Raw genomic sequence first — 18,153 nt, 5'->3', positions numbered from 1 at the left:
GGAGGAAGGGGAGGGAGTGGGAGAAACTGGGGGTCTGAGGTAAATAGATGCAGAATGTTGCCTTCAGGATGGATTAGCAATGGGATCCTGCTGTGTAGCACTGGGAACTCTGTCCAGTCACTTATGATGGGACACATAATATGAGAAAAAAGAATGTATACATGTAAGTGTAACTGAGTCACCATGCTGTATAGTAGAAAAAAATATACACATAAATAAAAGATAAAAAAACAAAAAAGTACATTAAAATCTTAGTATTACTTCTTTTCTGACAATTATTCTTATGTAATTTATCGAATAAACTTCATTATTTAAAAAAAATAATTTTACACTTTGTGGCCCCTCTGATTTCTTTCTCAGCTATTCAGCTCCACCAAAGTACTATGAAAGTAACAACGGGTATTATGTAATGAATGGGCATAGTTATGTCCTAATCAAACTTTATTTACAAAAATGTGCAGTAGGAATTCCCATTGTGGCTCAGGGAGTTAAGGACCCAACGTTCTCTGAGGATACAGGTTCGAACCCTGGCCTTGCTCAGTGGGTTATGGATCTCATGTTGCTGTGGCCGCGGTGTAGGCCAGCAGCTGCAGTTCCCATTCGACCCCTAGCCCAGGAATGTTCATATGTCACGGGTGTAGCCCTACAAAGAAAAAAGAGAAAAACAAAAACAAACAAAAACCCAACAACTCAGTGGTCAGATTTGGTCTTCTGACCCTAGTTTGCCGATCCCATTTCTATAGCAACAGTATCCTCAATTTTATAGATGGGCACATGACCACCTGGAATAAAGACTACATTTCCCAGCCTTCCTTGCAGCTAAGTGTGGCCATGTGATTACACATGGTCTATGGGATACAAAGAGATGTAGTGTGGGGGTAAGGAAGCATGCATTTTTATCTCCAGTTCTCACTTTCCTCTGGCCGGGATGTGGCTGTAATGGCTGAAACTCCAGCAGCCATTTTGCACCAGATAGTCATCTCTGGGCAGAAAGCACGCATTGGGAGGCAGCAAGACAGAAGGGGACTAGATTTCTGACATCTTGGCATGCCAGGAGGACACTTGGATATAAGAAAGAAGATTATCTTGTTTAAACCATTTTGGTTTGGGTTTTTTTGTCACTCACAACCAAATGATTCTAACAGATCAGGCAAAAATTCAGCAAGTATAGTAAATGAATAAAGAACTGCTCAATAAACAGGTTTTGAAATTCCCTTTATGGCCCAGTAGTAATGAACCCAACTAGTATCCATGAGGATGTGCATTCAATCCCTGGCCTTGATCAGTGGGTTAAGAATCCAGTGTAGGTTGCAGACATGGCTCAGATCCCATATCATTCTGGCTGTGGCATAGCTGACTCCCAGCCCAGCAACTTTCACATGCTGCAGGTAGGGACCTTTTAAAAAAAAAAAAGAAAGAGAGAAAAATAAGAGAAAGGCTGAGGTAAGGCTGTAGGTAAATTCTTCACAATCTTGCTATTCGAAGCATAGTCCTAGACCATCAGCACCACCTATGAGCTCCTTAAGAACAGAACTGGCCACCCTGCATCAGAATTGGATTTTGGGGAGTTCCCATTGGGGCGTCGAGGAAATGAATCTAAGAACCATGAGGATGCAGGTTCGATCCCTGGCCTCACTCAGTGGGTTAAGGATCCGGTGTTGCCGTGAGCTGTGGTGTAGGTCACAGACGCAGCTCGGATCCTGCATTGCTGTGGCTCTGGCACAGGCTTGCGGCTGCAGCTCCAATTAGACCCCTAGCCTAGGAACCTCCATATGCCACAAGTGTGGCCCTATAAAGACAAAAAGACAAAAATTAAAAATAAATAAAAATTTAAAAAGGATTGGATTTTAATAAGATCCCCAGATGACTCTGCACACACATTAAAGTTTGAGAACACTTTTTCAAGTCTTCTACACTGGCATCAAGTGGCAAATACCCTTTAACTTGTTAGCCCTTTCAATCTCAAAAACACTAGCCACCTAAATACAATACCTCTGGATCCCTAAAATACCCACCGAATGCAATAACTCAGGTCAAAAATCTGGAAATCAGAAAAGAAGACTAAAATAAAAAAATTTATGTCTCCTAGTATCATGGTTTTGTTTGTTTTTTGTTTTTTTGTCTTTTTGCCTTTTCTAGGGCCACTCCCACAGCATATGAAAGTTCCCAGGCTAGGGGTCTCATCAGAGTTGTAGCCACCGGCCTACGCCAGAGCCACAGCAACACGGGATCCAAGCCGAGTCTGCAACCTACACCACAGCTCACAGCAATGCAGGATCCTTAACCCACTGAGCAAGGCCAGGGATCAAACCCGCAACCTCATGGGTCCTAGTCGGATTCGTTAACCACTGAGCCACAACGGGAACTCCCTTTTTTTTTTTTTTTTTTTTTTTTACTTTTATGGGCTGAAAGCACTTCTTTTTACTAGGGAGCATCCAGAATTAGGCTCCTATCTGGTCCTGAGGATGAAGAATGAGAGTTTAGGGATAAATCCTAAGAATCAAATGTCATACCTATAGAACCATTTGTAGATCCTACAAAACCTATTAAACTATGATAAATTAAACTAAGAGTTCTATTCCTTGAAACATCAATTTATTAAGACTTTTCAACAATAGGGTATTATATAACCGTATCTTTACTATAAATATGTCAGTTTCGTGAGTGCTACAATTTATTTATGTATTTATTTTTGCTTTTTAGGGCCACACCCATGGCATATGAAAGTTCTCAGGCTAGGGTTCAAATCAGAGCTAGGGCTGCCAGCCTACACCACAGTCACAGGCAATGCGGGATCCTTAACCCACTGAGCGAGGCCAGGGATCAAACCTGCATCCTCATGGGTCCTAGCCAGGTTCGTTAACTGCTGAGCCAGGAAGGGAACTCCCATGAGCGCTATCATTTAAATATACAAAATTCTATTATGTGGAATCTAAAATATGGCACGGATGAACCTATCTGCAAAACAGAAACAGACTCATGAACATGGAGAACAAACCTGTGGTTGCCAAGGAGGAGAGGGAAGGAGCGGGATAGACAGGGAGTTTGTGACTGGTAGATGCAAACTATTCCACTTAGAATGGATAAGCAGTGAGGTCCTACTGTACAGCGCAAAGAACTATATCCAGTCTCTTGGGACAGAACATGATGAAAGATAATATGAGAAAAAGAATGTAGGTATATTTATGAGCTAGTCCACTTTGCTGTACAGCTGAAATTGACACAACACTGTTAATTAACTATACTCTTAAAAAACAAACAAACAAAAAAAAAACACATCTATTACAAAGTAGAAATAGTTTTCTCCCAAAGAAACATCACTGCTCCCAGCCCTGCTTGGTTAATACACCCAAATCTATGCTTCTGAAATTCACAGGAGAGCCACAAATGCAACATAAGGGTTAGAAAATACAAACTTTGAAAAAAATGGAAAAGCTTTCAGCAAAGTTCATTGGTCATGGGAGAACAACTGACTTGTCTAAGGGCTACAGTCAAAGTATGTGGAAGTTCCCAGGTTAGGGGTCGAAACAGAGCTTTAGCTGCCAGCCTACACCACAGCCACACCAGATCCAAGTCATGTCTGCGACCTACACCACAGCTCACAGCAATGCCAGATCCTTAATCCAGTGAGTGGCCAAGGATTGAACCTGTGGCTTCATGGATACTAGTCAGATTCCTTTCCACTGAGCCACGATGGGAACTGTGATATTGATTAATTTAAAATTAATCTATTAAGAAGAGTTTCCTGGGGGCTCAGTGTATTCCACACTGCCACTGCTGTGGTGTGGATTCAATCCCTGGCCCAGGAATTTGTGCAAGCTATGGGAGTAGCCTCCCAAAATTGCATCTATTAAAAATTTTGTCTTAGAAAAAAAATGTAAAAGCTTTCAGAATTAAAATACTGAAAGGAGGGAGTTCCCGTCGTGGCACAGTGGTTAATGAATCCGACTAGGAACCATGAGGTTGCGGGTTCGGTCCCTGCCCTTGCTCAGTGGGTTAAGGATCCGGCGTTGCCGTGAGCTGTGGTGTAGGTCGCAGACGCAGCTTGGATCCCGAGTTGCTGTGGCTCTGGCGTAGGCCGGTGGCTACAGCTCCGATTCAACCCCTAGCCTGGGAACCTCCATATGCCATGGGAGCGACCCAACGAAATAGCAAAAAGACAAAAAAAAAAAATACTGAAAGGAAACGGAAAAACAATCTCTAAGTTTTGTCAAAGAATGATGCTCTGCTGTTCACGATTTCTAGCATCAACTAGAAAAAAGGTGTCTCCTATAAGCATGAGAATTTTAGGTAAGAAATAAAATTAAGATAGAATATCCCTTTCCTTGAGGCTACTTAAAAATATACTGGGTAGAATCCCATCATGGACTAATTGTAGTGTTGACTGGATGTGGGAACAAAGACTGCGTAACTTTTGCAAGGTCCCCTTTAACCTAACACTCCATGAATAGTCCCTATAAAAACAGAACTTAACGTAAATAAAATTCCATAGGGAAAATCAACTCAAGCACATTGTCCCTCACACCATTCCACTTCCTGAGCTTTGGCTGAAACAGTCAAAATACTGGCAACTGTATTACCTCTTCTGAAGGACTGAGATGCTTTTATACCGGAGTTTTTCGAGACTTTGAGAGCATTCCTGGTACTTCTAACAATTCATATCCTTATGTACTTAAAAGGCTATTTTCCTGCCAGTTTGATGTATCAATGTGTTTCTTTTTTTTTTTTTTGGTCTTTTTGCCTTTTCTAGGGCTGCTCCCTCGGAATATGGAGGTTCCCAGACTAGGGGTCGAATCGGAGGTATAGCCACCGGCCTACACCACAGCCACAGCAACACGGGATCCGAGCCATGTCTGCAAACTACACCACAGCTCAGGGCAACGCTGGGTCCTTAACCCACTGAGCAAGGGCAGGGATCAAACCCGCAACCTCATGCATGGTTCCTACTCGGATTCATTAACCACTGCACCACAACGGAAACTCCTCAATGTGTTTCTGAATTAAAGGCTTTGTGAAACTTCTGAGTCATAACCAGGAAGATTCATCAGAGGTCTGTTGCTTGAATTCCAGACTGTTTTTATCTGACAATTTAAGGGTGACCAACCATCCTGTTTTGCCTGGGACTGGAGAGTTACTGGGACATGTGACTTTCAGTGCTAAAATCGAGACAATTGGTCACTCTACAATTCAGTATTATTTCTGCGTGTGTGTGTGTGTGTGTGTGCACACGCGCGCACACGCGTACTCATTCATGTTTATCATCATGATGATTTTTTTCTGGGCTTAACATCACTTTAAAGAAATGGAGTGATGGGAGTTCCCGTTGTGGGTCAGCAGGTAAGGAACGTGACCAGTATCCATGAGGAGGCAGGTTTGATCCCTGGCCTTGCTCAGTGGGTTAAGGATCCAGCGTTGCCGTGAGCTTCTGTAGGTTGCAGGTGTGGCTCAGCTCTGATGTGGCTGTGGCCGGCAGCTGCAGCTCCAATTCGATCCCTAGCCTGGGAACTTCCATATGCTGCAGGTGGGGCTCTAAAAAAGCAAAATAAATAAATAAATAAATAAAACAGAGTAATGACAAAACAAATAGAAAGCTCTTTTCTATGGATACGCTATGTAATGAACTGTGCAACTTAAGCCAGTAGTTAGTTATTTATCAACTCTTTTTTTTTTTTTAAGGAAAGAAAAACATCTACAGTTCAATAGCTATAGTGTTACATTTTTTTAAAAAAGTTCCCCAAAATAGAAACATCTTGTCTGGACTGCAGTGTTTCCCTTTCCCTCTCAGTAAACCCGTTTTCCAAGAGTAAATTCATTTTAATCATGTGAGGCTGATGGAGAGAACATTAGACACCACACCTGAGGGAGAGCATTTTCTGGGCTGAGTGACTCGTCACATGTAATAAAAGAGGTTTTCACTGGTCAATCTCCTTTTTCAAAATGTTCATAAAATTATAGCTGTATCTGTTTCTTCTGAATAACCCTGAAAGGTAAAACAAGTGATACTGAATTATTCAACCTACAAATTCCTGGAACAAAAATGTTGTGGGGGGAGTTCCCGTCGTGCTGCAGGAGAAACAAATCCAACTAGGAACCATGAGGTTGGGGTTCAATCCCTGGCCTCGCTCAGTGGATTAAGGATCTGGTGTTGCCATGAGCTATGGTATAGGCCAGCAGCTACAGCTCCAGTTAGACCCCTAGCCTGGGAACCTCCATATGCTGAGGGGGCAGCGGCCCTGAAAAGACAAAAAGACCAAAAAAAATGTTGTGGAGGGTGCAGAGGCATAAACTTGAATCACTGAAATCTATGAATAATAACACTCAAAAAAAAAAAAATCTCCCCAACTTATATGTCATAATTTGAAGCAGTTATTAAGTGAGCTCCGTCCTATAAAACATGTATCTATGGGGAAAATTAAACATTTATCCTGAGTCTCCAGTAAGACTACATTTCAGAGTAATCAATAAAAAACAAAACAAAAAAACTACTCACGTGATGAGAGAAAGCTTAATTTTACAGAAGTATGTCAGTCATTAAGAGAAAAGGAAGGAGTGAATTAGATTTTTTTTTTTTTTTGGTCTTTTTAGGGCCACACCCACATCATATGGAGGTTCCCAGGCTAGGGGTCCAATCGGAGCTGTAGCTTCCAGCTCATGCCATAGCCATAGCAATGCAGGATCCGAGCCGTGTCTGCAACCTATACCACAACTCACGGCAACGCCCAATCCTTAACCCGCTGAGCGAGGCCAGGGATTGAACCGGTGTCCTCATGGATGCTAGTCAGGTTCATTAACCACTGAGCCATGACGGGAACTCCTGAATTCGATTTTAATCATTGTCAATCCCTAAAGAAATTATTCACCCAAGAAAGGATTGCCAACTAGTGTTAAGAGCATTAAGAGCATGGTTTGTGGGGCATCTGACGTTCACAGGGTGCCAAAGTAACACCACAAAGATTACGTTCTTGTCACAGGAGTAAAAGCTAAGTGGACATTCACAGAGGGATCAGATTTTCATCACCCGCATCCAGTGGTCAATTTTAGCCCCACGAATGGTGGAGCCATCCAATGTTGTCTCTTGATGTGACTTCCAATAAAGTTCTAACCCTTGTCTGTGGCATATTCAGCAAACTTCTAGATCTAATGTCACCATAAGAAACTAGAGGGAACGGGAAAGATCAGGGGCAGCACCAGAAGGCACCCAGACAAACTAAGGTCAACCATTCTGCTGGGATCCTTGGTCTGGTCTATTGAACAAGTCAACTACGTAATGGGGAAAAAACCAGAGAGGAGCCTACTTTAGAAGAAAATTGAAGGACAAACAACTGGATTCAATAAGTGGGTCTGACGTGGACTCAAGTCTGGGCAAACTAGCTCTAAAAGGTCTTGGGGGGATAACTGAAGAAATGTAAATATGGATAGACGATTAGACCAACAAAATTTTTTTCTTTCTATGGCCACACCCGCAGAGTATGGAAGTTCCCCCCTCAGGGGTCGTATCAGAGCTGTGGCTGATGCCTCCACCACAGCAACACTGGATGTGAGCTTCGTCTACAGCGTACATTGCAGCTTGCAGCAACTTGGGATGCTTAAACCACTGAGTGAGGCCAGGGATCAAATCTGCATCCTCACAGAGACAATGTCGAGTCCTTAACCTGCTGAGCCACAACAGGAACTCCAGACAAATACAAATCTTGAATTATAAAAGTAAATATCATTAACTTGGAAAGCCAGGATATAAACAATTTGTGAAGTATTATCTCATCGTAATAAGTACACATACACAGAGTATCTGAAAATGGCATCAAAAAAGTTTTAAAGATAACCTCCGATGGTAGGAATCCAGTGCTTTTATTTTCATCTTATTTTTATCTTATTTTCTAGCTTTCTCAAGGCACTTACACAACTTCTGTAACAACAGACATATTTCTTTTTCAAAAAAGCAAAAATAGGAGTTCCCGTCATGGCACAGTGGTTAACGAGTCTGACTAGGAACCATGAGGTTGAGGGTTCGGTCCCTGGCCTTGCTCAGTGGGTTAAGGATCCCGCATTGCTGTGAGCTGTGGTGTAGGCCGGCGGCTACAGCTCCGATTAGATCCCTAGCCTGGGAAATTCCATATGCCACAGGAGCGGCCCAAGAAATGGCAAAAAGACAAAAAAAAAAAAAAGCAAAAGCATTTTTTGCTGAGGGCAGGAGTGCCTTGATTCAATGACCTTAAAGTTTTTCACCTTTCTGGTACTTGGCGCGGATTACTATAATACATTTAGATGACTTTAAACGGAGAAACTGTGGGGAGTTCCCGTCGTGGCACAGTGGAAAAGAATCTGACTAGGAATCACGAGGTTGAGGGTTCAACCCCTGGCCTCACTCAGTGGGTTAAGGATCTTGCGTTGCTGTGAGCTGTGGTGTAGGTCACAGACACAGTTCAGATGCTGCATTTCTGTGGCTGTGGCGTAGGCCGGCAGCTATAGCTCTGATTGGACCCCTAGCCTGGGAACCTCCATATGCCACGGGTGCACCCTTAAAAAGCTAAATAAATAAATAATAAATATACATAAATAAGATAAAAAATCAGAAGATAAGAATAAAAAAATAATAAAATAAATGGAGAAATTTTAACCCTAGGCGAGGACAATTGGTGAAGATTTGCTTCCTACGTTGGTTTACTCTTCACAGCACATTTTCTGATGACAAGAAAGATATTCTGCTTTAATGACAGGAAGAAAGAAAAAAACAGGTGGATGGGAGGAAATTTGTGAGGAGAACATGGGGAAGGATGGTGGGAAGTGAAAGAGGCCACCACTCCACCCGGCCAAGTGCAAACCCTGCGTTCCAGAAGCCTCCTCTGTCTTCCCAAGGCTGTGCGTGTACGAACAATCTCAACACGATGTGTGAACAACATACCCACTAACCTGTGTGTCTCTACATTGTAATTCCCCTGAGCGTAAGAGACAGAGCCTTGAAACCCCTGCATCTCGAGACTCTAGCACAAAGCCTGGAAAAGAAAGACTGCTTATATACCGACTCATTTGGAGAAGCCCTCCAGGAAACCACAAACTAATATTCAGAACAGTCCAAGAAAATGCCCCAGCCACTGATGTTACCTCTTTCTACGTCCCAGAAATTAAAGTAACACATTCTAAAGTGAGCGATATCCGAAACAACCAGACAGAATTCTTGCCAAGAAGTCTGCAGACTTCAGGAATGGAGGTTCCGCAAGATCAGCTGATGATTTTGGATACTCCAACCTCTGCTCTGTCTGCAGGTGTAAGTCTGCAGGGGACAGCTACAGCAGGAAGGGGGGCTGCTGCTTCTTGATGGGTAGCATCAGCCCCCAGCTGCCCTCAGGTACCTCCTCCCTCTGACCAGGAAGGCCGAGCTGGGTCCCAACGAGCAGGTCCAGGGCCTACCCAGCACCATGACCCCCTCCTTCCACAACTGGCATCCCAGGCTTGCTGGACCCCTGACGCTATTATTACTTAGCAGCTCTAGGACCTCATCCAGAAAAGGGCAGACACTTAGATGGCGCTTAGGACAGTGGTGAGCATATTAACTGAAAGGCTGCACAGGAAAGCCCTAGAACAAGCCTGGCACCTGTGGGCTCTGTTATTACAACCCTTGTTGCTGTGATTATTCTCTCTCTCGTGGTGAGGACCCCACTGTCTGCCCAGGCAGGGCTGAGTGCCACCCCAGACGCCTGCACCCCTGCCACCTAAAGCAGTGATGTCTGTAATTGGGACTTGTTTTGTTTTGTCTTTTTAGGGCCACACCCACGGCATATGGAAATTCCCAGGCTTAGGGGTCAAATCGCAGCTCTAGCCACCAGCCCACGCCACAGCCACATGGGATCCGAGCTGCATCTGAAACCTACACCACAGCTCACCCCTACACAGGATCCCTAACCCACTGAGTGAGGCCAGGGATTGAACCTGCATCCTCATGGATGCTAGTCGGGTTTGTTAACTGTGGAGCCACGACAGGAACTCTTGTCATTGGCGCTTAGGATTGCTCCTTTCTCAGAGGATAAAAATGAAAGCCATGGGCGTAAAATACAGGCCTCTCATTCTCTAGTCTTTGCCCATTTCTTGGCAGTCTCACGATTTTCACTATTTCTCCACTAGTCTCCTAAACGTCCACCTTAAACCACAGTAACTGGTTCATCTTCTCCAGGATTCGACTTCCAGGGAGAATCTACTTTAGAGTCACTTTAAAACAAAAACCATAAAACACTCTTCATCTGCCCCCTTCAGGTAAAGATGACATTTAACAGTAATTGAGAAAGTAACTGCTTCCCAAAAGCCACATGGTAAAGAAGGTACCCATCCTGGTATGGTTTTGTTCCTGATTGCCTCTTGAAACTCTTAGCACATTTTAAGAACCTGGAAACAGAATCTTCAAATCTATTTTAAAATCTCTCAAAGAGTTTCAGTAAGTTATTAAAGTCAGGTCTTGAAAATAAAAATGTAACCCTTCGTGACTAATTTACAAGAACTGACTAAGCTCACGGAAGACTTGTCGGCATAATTCCAACCAAGCCCTTTACATAACGTGAGGATAGGAATGAAAAGAGGTAGCAAATACAGCCAGAAATCTACCTCTTCTGTGTGAACCTGGCTTGTCCTGAAGTATCTCTTTGAGAGCTGCCATTAAAAACTAATCTCTGGAGTTCCCGCTGTGGCACAGTGGGTTAAGGATCCGTGGTGCCTTGGGGTTCTTAACCCAAGGCTCTTAGTTGCACAGCTGCAGCTTGGATTCAATCCCTGGCCCAGGAACTGCCGTATGCTGAGGGGAGTAGCCATTAAAAAAAAAAAAAAAAATGTAAAAACAAGTCTCTAATTAACCTGAACTTGAGTCCCAGTCTTTAAATCAATACTAAATCAAGATTTCTTAAAGCATAAAGCAATTCAAATTACATAGCTTTCACTAAAAATAACCTTGTTGATCATATTAATAATTACTTATTAAAAAATGACATTTTGGCAAGAGCAAAAAAAGTTTTATATCATGGAGAGAGAAAGCAAAGTGATAGTTTATTTCACTTTTGCCTTTAGAAAACTTTCTGGTTTTGTGTGTTTTACAATTGACATGATACATTAGCACAGTAGTTCATGTATACAGTTTATCCATCAGTGATACTATATTAGAGCCACCTGCCCCAAATATGTTAATGATAAAGGTGTATGATTCAGGGTCATCGCTAGAGATTATTTTTTTCTCATGTCCTAGTTTGAGAAGCACTTGTATCAGCATCACCACAGGCCTAAGTTCAGAAAACCTCACTTGCAGCATGGAGCTGGGGTCTGGAACCTGCATTTCTAGCAGGCACCCCCGCTTAAGGTGGTTCCATGGGCTCCATGTTGAAAAGAATGGGGCTGAAGAAAACAAAAAGCCTTCCATGGAGACCAAGAGCACCTAAGCGAGGAGGAGAAGGGGCAGCCATGGGCTGGAGGCAACGCCCTTGATCAGCGGCCTCCTTGACAGTCTTGCTGAAAGGTGAAGGGAAGACTTTGCAGAACTGACCCCTCCCAAGTGCATGCACCTCGGACTCTCAGTGAAGATACTATTTCCTAAAGGATAATTCTAGAGTAACTGTCCCTGCTAAAAAGTATGTTGGCCCCAGAAAAACTTTAAAAATGACCCTGCTTTTTGCAACTTTAGATGTTGTGGTTTGTATTAATCACTGCAGGATCATCAGAGGATAAACTCAGCGACAGACTCCCAGAAGTGTGATGTCATTTTGATGCATCAGGGGGTCCGAGTTTAATAATTACTTAAAATAAGTACAAACTAAGTAAATAAATGAATACAAATTTTGAAACATTCCCTAAACCAGTACCACTCTTAGACCCAGGCAAAGGGCCACTGCCCTGAGCTCTTCTTTTAAAGGACCCACATCACACACACACACACACACACATGCACACAGAGATTAAAGAACATATGATGCCTCTGTCATTTGGGACGTAGGGCTCAACAGAATACAGGAGAACTTTAAACTCAAACATCTGCTCTTGTGACTAACACCATTCAGGACCCACGGAAATGCTTCTACACATCGTTTGCTCTATGTACTCAAAGTGAAAGGCAATCACATCCAAATGTCGTGAAGGCTTGGGTTGTGCTACAGGGAACGTCAGAACACTGCTTCCAAGAGCAGGCAGAAAACACACATTAATCAGCCTGGCAGATCCCATGAATGCAGCACAGCCTCACCTCGTGCAGTATCATCTGGGGGGCTGACATGCTCTCCTTGCTTCTCCAATTGCAGGTACTCAATACTCAGCAAATCGTTGCAATAGTGACCATTTCACAGTGTTAAACAATTCATATCACTCCTAGATAGGTGAAGTCTGTAAACCTACACAAATCATTCATGAAATCTGATACCAATACTTTACCTTGAAAACCAGCTGTGCACTGAATACCAGCATCAGCAAATACCCTTATCTGCATAAAATGTTTCAAATTAAGTTTCAAAAAACTGAATAAAATTTCAGCTTTATTTAAAATCATATACTCATTAATTATATTTTTTCTCTATTTGAATTGTATTGCAATTTGGGTATTTTAGAATGAAAAAAGCATTTAATAATAAATGTATTAAATACATATGAAAATTTTTCCATACCTATATTAAGTGCATTAATGTGCATTAGTGTCCTCCTGAAGTTTGGACAATTTTAGTAGACTGACATTTTATTTGCAATCCTTCAGAATACAAATTATGATAGAATATTGATTATAATAACACTTTAGTGATTTTTGCTGAAATGAAGACCGAAAAATCAATGTGATGGAATACATAGGAAATTATGAATTATATCTCTTCCGTTTTATTAATCTTCTGAACATTTCTAGCCCCACAAAACACCCAGATATATGCAATAACAAACTATTTTTTTTTTCCCCCAACGAAAACCATAATTTAACATTGTTTTGCATTTTTCAATATGATGGCATCTTTGTCAAGGTAGAAGGATGGGACTTTATTGAACGGTGTTTTAGCTTGATTTTACAACTTTTAAATATTTAGACATGTGGTATGTGGGCGCTCGTTTGTACTATCGCCCCGGGGCGGTGCAAACGTTAGAGGCAGGCCTGACAAAGGAAAACAAGACAAAACAAAACGGAACAGAGACAAAACAGCAAGACAAAGATTAGGAAGTTGTAGGGACCCCTGTCAGCCTAATCAGAGCTTCTTAGTCAAAGCTGCTGGCTTTTACCCCCCTCACCCTACACCACCTACAACCACCCTGTGTCCACTCCAGACACAATGGGTCCAGATCGCTGCGGCTATTCTAATGCACCCTGTTTTTCATTGATGAACCGGCTCCCCTGCCCAGTGGGAAGGATGCTCTCCAGATTTAGAGAACCCGCAGAAGATTCAGAAGTTACTGGCTTTTAAGTGTGAGCCCACACAGGAAGAGCATGTGAAGCACAGCCTTTTTACCACGATGTTGGAGCCTTGGGAAGTCATGTTCCAGGCGACACTAAGGTTTCACTTTCTCCCCAGAAGAAGGTCACATGCAGAAGGAAACGTGAACACATGGGCATCAAATGCCTTGCTGTTACATGAGGAGCCAAAAGATGGGCAAGTATGTATGAAACTGACAGTACTAATGGCCTGAACCCAGCCAAAACCCAGACTGGGACTCGAACCCGGCCAGAACACAGATTAGGACTTGAACCCACGGGCCGGGACTTGAACCCAGTCAACACCCAGATTGGGACTTGAACCCACATTTTTTTTGTTTTGTCTTGGTTTGGTTTTTTTTTTTTTTTTTTTACAAGAGAACAAATCCACTTTTATTTATTTACTTTTCAGTAAGTTTAAATCCTTGAAGGGCACAGCATCACACAGATGCTGTGTCCAATGACCTTGGCAGGAAGGTTGCTTCGGAATCTGGCACAAACCATGCCTTTCCCCAGATTATTCTGGTTGTGTTAGGTTTTCCACCAGGAGTCACTGTGTTATTCTTTGCTTGGTACACATAAGCACACCCCTTGCCTAGATAAAATTCAGTTTCATCTCGGCCATAAACATCTTCAATTTTAAGAAGAGCTGTGTGCTCCCTCTGGTTCCAGAGACCCCGCTTACAACAAGCAAAAATGGCCTTGGGCCACAACCTTCCTGACATACTTGTTGTTTTTGAGGTCCTGTTCCCAGCAGGCCTCCACAGCCTCCAAGACGGCTAAAAGAGAGGCAAACCCACGGTTGTAAATTAGCATCACTCACCCTGTGTCTGGACTCACGGAGGTTCAGCTTCTTCATGGCTCCGCACAGAAGGAATTCAGGGAAAGACAAAGGGAGAGGCAAGAAATAGACTTATTAGGACGCTTGTGAGAGACGCAAGCCCGCAGGCACAGGCACAGAAGCTCGGCCCCAGGATCTGGTGGGCCACGGTTTTATCACCCAAGGGGCCTGTGGGTTGGAAAGGCCCGCCTCTTCCTTTCTGGGAGGAGAAGCCCCTCCTTAGTAGCCAGTAAGGTGTGTATTCAATGCAGCTGAAGGGCAGTCCTCAAACTCTAGCCCTTCATCTGAATCTGAAGGCAGGCCTCATCCCACCCCCCACCCAACGACCTGAGGCAGTTCTCGAATCTCCACTCCTCAAGCCAGCCTGCCTTGTTCTGGCGGCTTTCTTGAACTTACAGGGGTCTCCCAACATCCCCCCAGGTTTCCCTCTTTATCTATGATCCCCTACTGGGACTTCTACAACCACCTGAGCCTCCTCTATCCCATCACATGACAATTATGTGCCCAGTGTTTAAAACTCTTTTTCTCTATCCTGTACCTTCATAGAGGCAGTTAGTTAGTTAAGAGTTAGGGGACTCAGTCAAACAAGCTCTGGCGCCTCTATCACACCTTGGCCCCACTGGTTACCAATTTGTGACTTAGGGCAATTCTATGCCTGGGGGTCTTTGTCTACCAAAAAAACAGGTACCAATGGGTACGTACCCCAAAGGATGGCTGTGAAAATTATCTGGGTTAAGTTCCTAGAGTGTGGTGTGTAGTAAGTGCTGTGTGCCTCCTATGCAAATAAAAAACATCCTTAATTATGCCCTCATTTATGAAAGTCTAGAAGAGTAGTATTAGGATATAGGTCTTTTTTAAAATCAAAATGTGTGCATAGTAAGTTTACAATATTATGTTAGGTTCAGGTGTACAACATAGTAATTCAACATTTTCATAAACTATTACTCCATTCAACGTTATTTTAGGTGCTCCTGCTGTGGCACAGCAGAAACGAATCTGACTAGTATCCATGAAGATGCGGGTTCGATCCCTGGCCTCTCTCAGTGGGTTAAGGATCCGGCGTTGCCATGAGCTTCGGTGTAGGTCACAGATGCAGCTCAGATCCTGTGTGACTGTGGCTGTGGCGTAGGCCAGCAGCTGCAGCTCTGATTCAACCCCTTGCCTGGGAACTTCCATATGCCACGGGTGCAGCCCTATAAAAAAAGAGAAAAAAACAGTTATTATAAAATATGAGCTATATTCCCTGGGCTCTACATTACATCCTCACATTTTATAGGCAGAGTTTGTACCTCTTTCAATCCCCTTCTCCCGTCTTGCCCCTCCTCCCCTTCCCTCTTTCCACTGGTAAACACCAGTTGATCCTCTATATCTGTGAGTCTGTTTCTGTTTTGTTATATTCATTCATTTGTTTTATTTTTGAGATTCCACGTATAAGTGAAAACATGAAATATTTGTCTTTCTCTGTCAGACTTATTTAATTAAGCATAATACTCTCCAGGTCCATCCATGTTGCTGCAAATGAGGTCGTATGTTTGGAGCTGACCACTACTGCAGGTCCCAGGAAGAACAATAATGCCATTTGCAGCAACATGGATGGAACTAGAGACTCTCATACTAGACTTGGGGCTATTTAAATGGCACAATTAATTGGCATAACCCCTTGTTCCTTTTCCCTTTCTCAGGGGCCAGGTGCCTCCCTAAACAGGATTTGGGGTAGCCTGCAACATCAAAGCCCACTTCACAAAGATCAGTGAATATCAAAACCAAGAGATGGCGAATTGCTTAGGATTGCAGTGTAGTCCAAGGTACAACCCTGACACTCCCTCCGGGTCAACTGTGGCTCTGGGGCCAGAGTTATTCACAAGCTCTCCCCTCCCATCTCTCTCTCCCTCCAACACTTCCAAAAAGTGTAAAGTAAAGGCAAAGATTGGGCACAAAGCTCAGCATATTTATTTATTCGCACTGTATTTTCTTTCTTTTTTTTTTTTTTTTTTTGCTTTTTAGGGCCGCACCTGCAGCATGTGGAGGTTCCCATGCTAGGGGTCTAATTGGAGCTACGCTGCCGGCCTATACCACAGCCACAGCAACACCAGATCTGAGCCGCGTCTGCAACCTACACCACAGCTTACGGCAATGCCGGATCCTTCACCCACTGTTAGAGCCCAGGGATCGAACCCGCACGCAACCTCATGGTTCCTAGTTGGATTCGTTTCCACTGCGCCACAACGGGAACTCCGTACTGTATTTTTTTTTAATAGAAACCCTAAAAATCGCTCTTGAAACCCAGAGGTTTTTGGCATAAAACTGGAAAAAGTCTGATGTAAGAAATGAAAATGCTGTTTTTCAATCAGGCTCAAATTTCTGAAATAATGATCTCTTTTTGCATGTTTTTGGGAAGGATGGTTGGTAATATAGTTACAAAATTTTTAGCAGACACACAAAATGGCCCTTCTGTCATCCTCAAGGGCCCTCGTGCATTGCTACAGATGATTTGCAGATTACTGCATTCAAGCAATCTTTATATCAGACGCCCTAAAACTTTTCGGATGAGGTATATTTGTTTCCCTGTGTTTTCTTAGGTTTGTAAGCTAGGCAAGGATCGTGTCTTTTAAGTCAAATTTGATGCAGTTCCTGGTGGGATTTTTGCATGCAGGTGCCTCATAAGCATTTATTGTGGATTATTAAAAAAGAAAACAATGAAAAAATAGTTCAAATTTTGTGATTTTTAGGGGGGAGGAGGAGGGCTAAGCCAGAGAACAGTAATTCTTGTCAATTAACCATTGTTTTCCATGACTACGAAAAACATAAGTACCGAAAACCAAATATCAATACTGGGTCTAATGGTATATCAATACCTTAAAAAAAAAAGGTGGTTAAAATTTATAAAGTAAACGGCATCACAACTGACAAGGGCTTAATCTCTAAAACATACAAACAGGAGTTCCCGTCGTGGCGCAGTGGTTAACGAATCCGACTAGGAACCATGAGGTTGCGGGTTCAGTCCCTGCCCTTGCTCAGTGGGTTGACGATCTGGCATTGCCGGGAGCTGTGGTGTAGGTTACAGACACGGCTCGGATCCCGCGTTGCTGTGGCTCTGGCGTAGGCCGGTGGCTACAGCTCCAATTCGACCCCTAGCCTGGGAACCTCCATGTGCCACAGGAGCGGCCCAAAGAAATAGCAAAAAGACAAAAAAAAAAACATACAAACAACTTGTACAACTCAACAGCAAATAAGCCAACAACCCAAGGGAAAAAGGGGCAAAAGAACTGAATAGACATTTCTCCAAAAGAAGATATACAGATGGCCAACAGGCACATGAAATAATGCTCAACAGCACTGATTATCAGAGAAATGAAGATCAAAACTACTATGAGGTACCACCTCACACCAGTCAGAATGGCCATCATTAATAAGTCCACAAATAATAAATTCTGGAGAGGGTGTGGAGAAAAGGGAACCCCCTGCACTGTTGATGGGAATGCAAATTGGTACAATCACTATGGAAAACAGTATAGAGGTACCTTAGAAAACTACACATAGAACTACCATATGACCCAGCAATCACACTCTTAGGCATATATCCAGACAAAACTTTCCTTGAAAAAGACACATGCACCCGTATGTTCATTGCAGCACTATTCACAATAGCCAAGACATGGAAACAACCCAAATGTCCATCGACAGATGATTGGATTAGGAAGATGTGGTATAGATACACAATGGAATACTGCTCAGCCATAAAAAAGAAAAAATAATGCCATTCGCAGCAACATGGATGGAACTAGAGACTCTCATACTAAGTGAAGTAAGTCAGAAAGAGAAAGTCAATTACCACATGATATCACATATCTGGAATCTAATATATGGCACAAATGAACCTTTCCACCAAAAAGAAAATCAT

At 43.0% G+C, this 18,153-nt stretch overlaps 1 pseudogene; it reads right to left on the bottom strand.

The window, feature by feature from the left end:
- Positions 1–13,794: 13,794 nt before the first annotated feature.
- Positions 13,795–14,241, bottom strand: LOC125112638 (60S ribosomal protein L35a-like; annotated as a pseudogene).
- Between the last annotated feature and the right edge of the window lie 3,912 nt (positions 14,242–18,153).

Source organism: Phacochoerus africanus, chromosome 12, assembly GCF_016906955.1.
Source record: "Phacochoerus africanus isolate WHEZ1 chromosome 12, ROS_Pafr_v1, whole genome shotgun sequence".
Lineage (NCBI taxonomy): Eukaryota > Metazoa > Chordata > Mammalia > Artiodactyla > Suidae > Phacochoerus > Phacochoerus africanus.
Note: the sequence above shows the minus strand (reverse complement) of the source record. Positions and strands in the feature narration are given on the sequence as shown.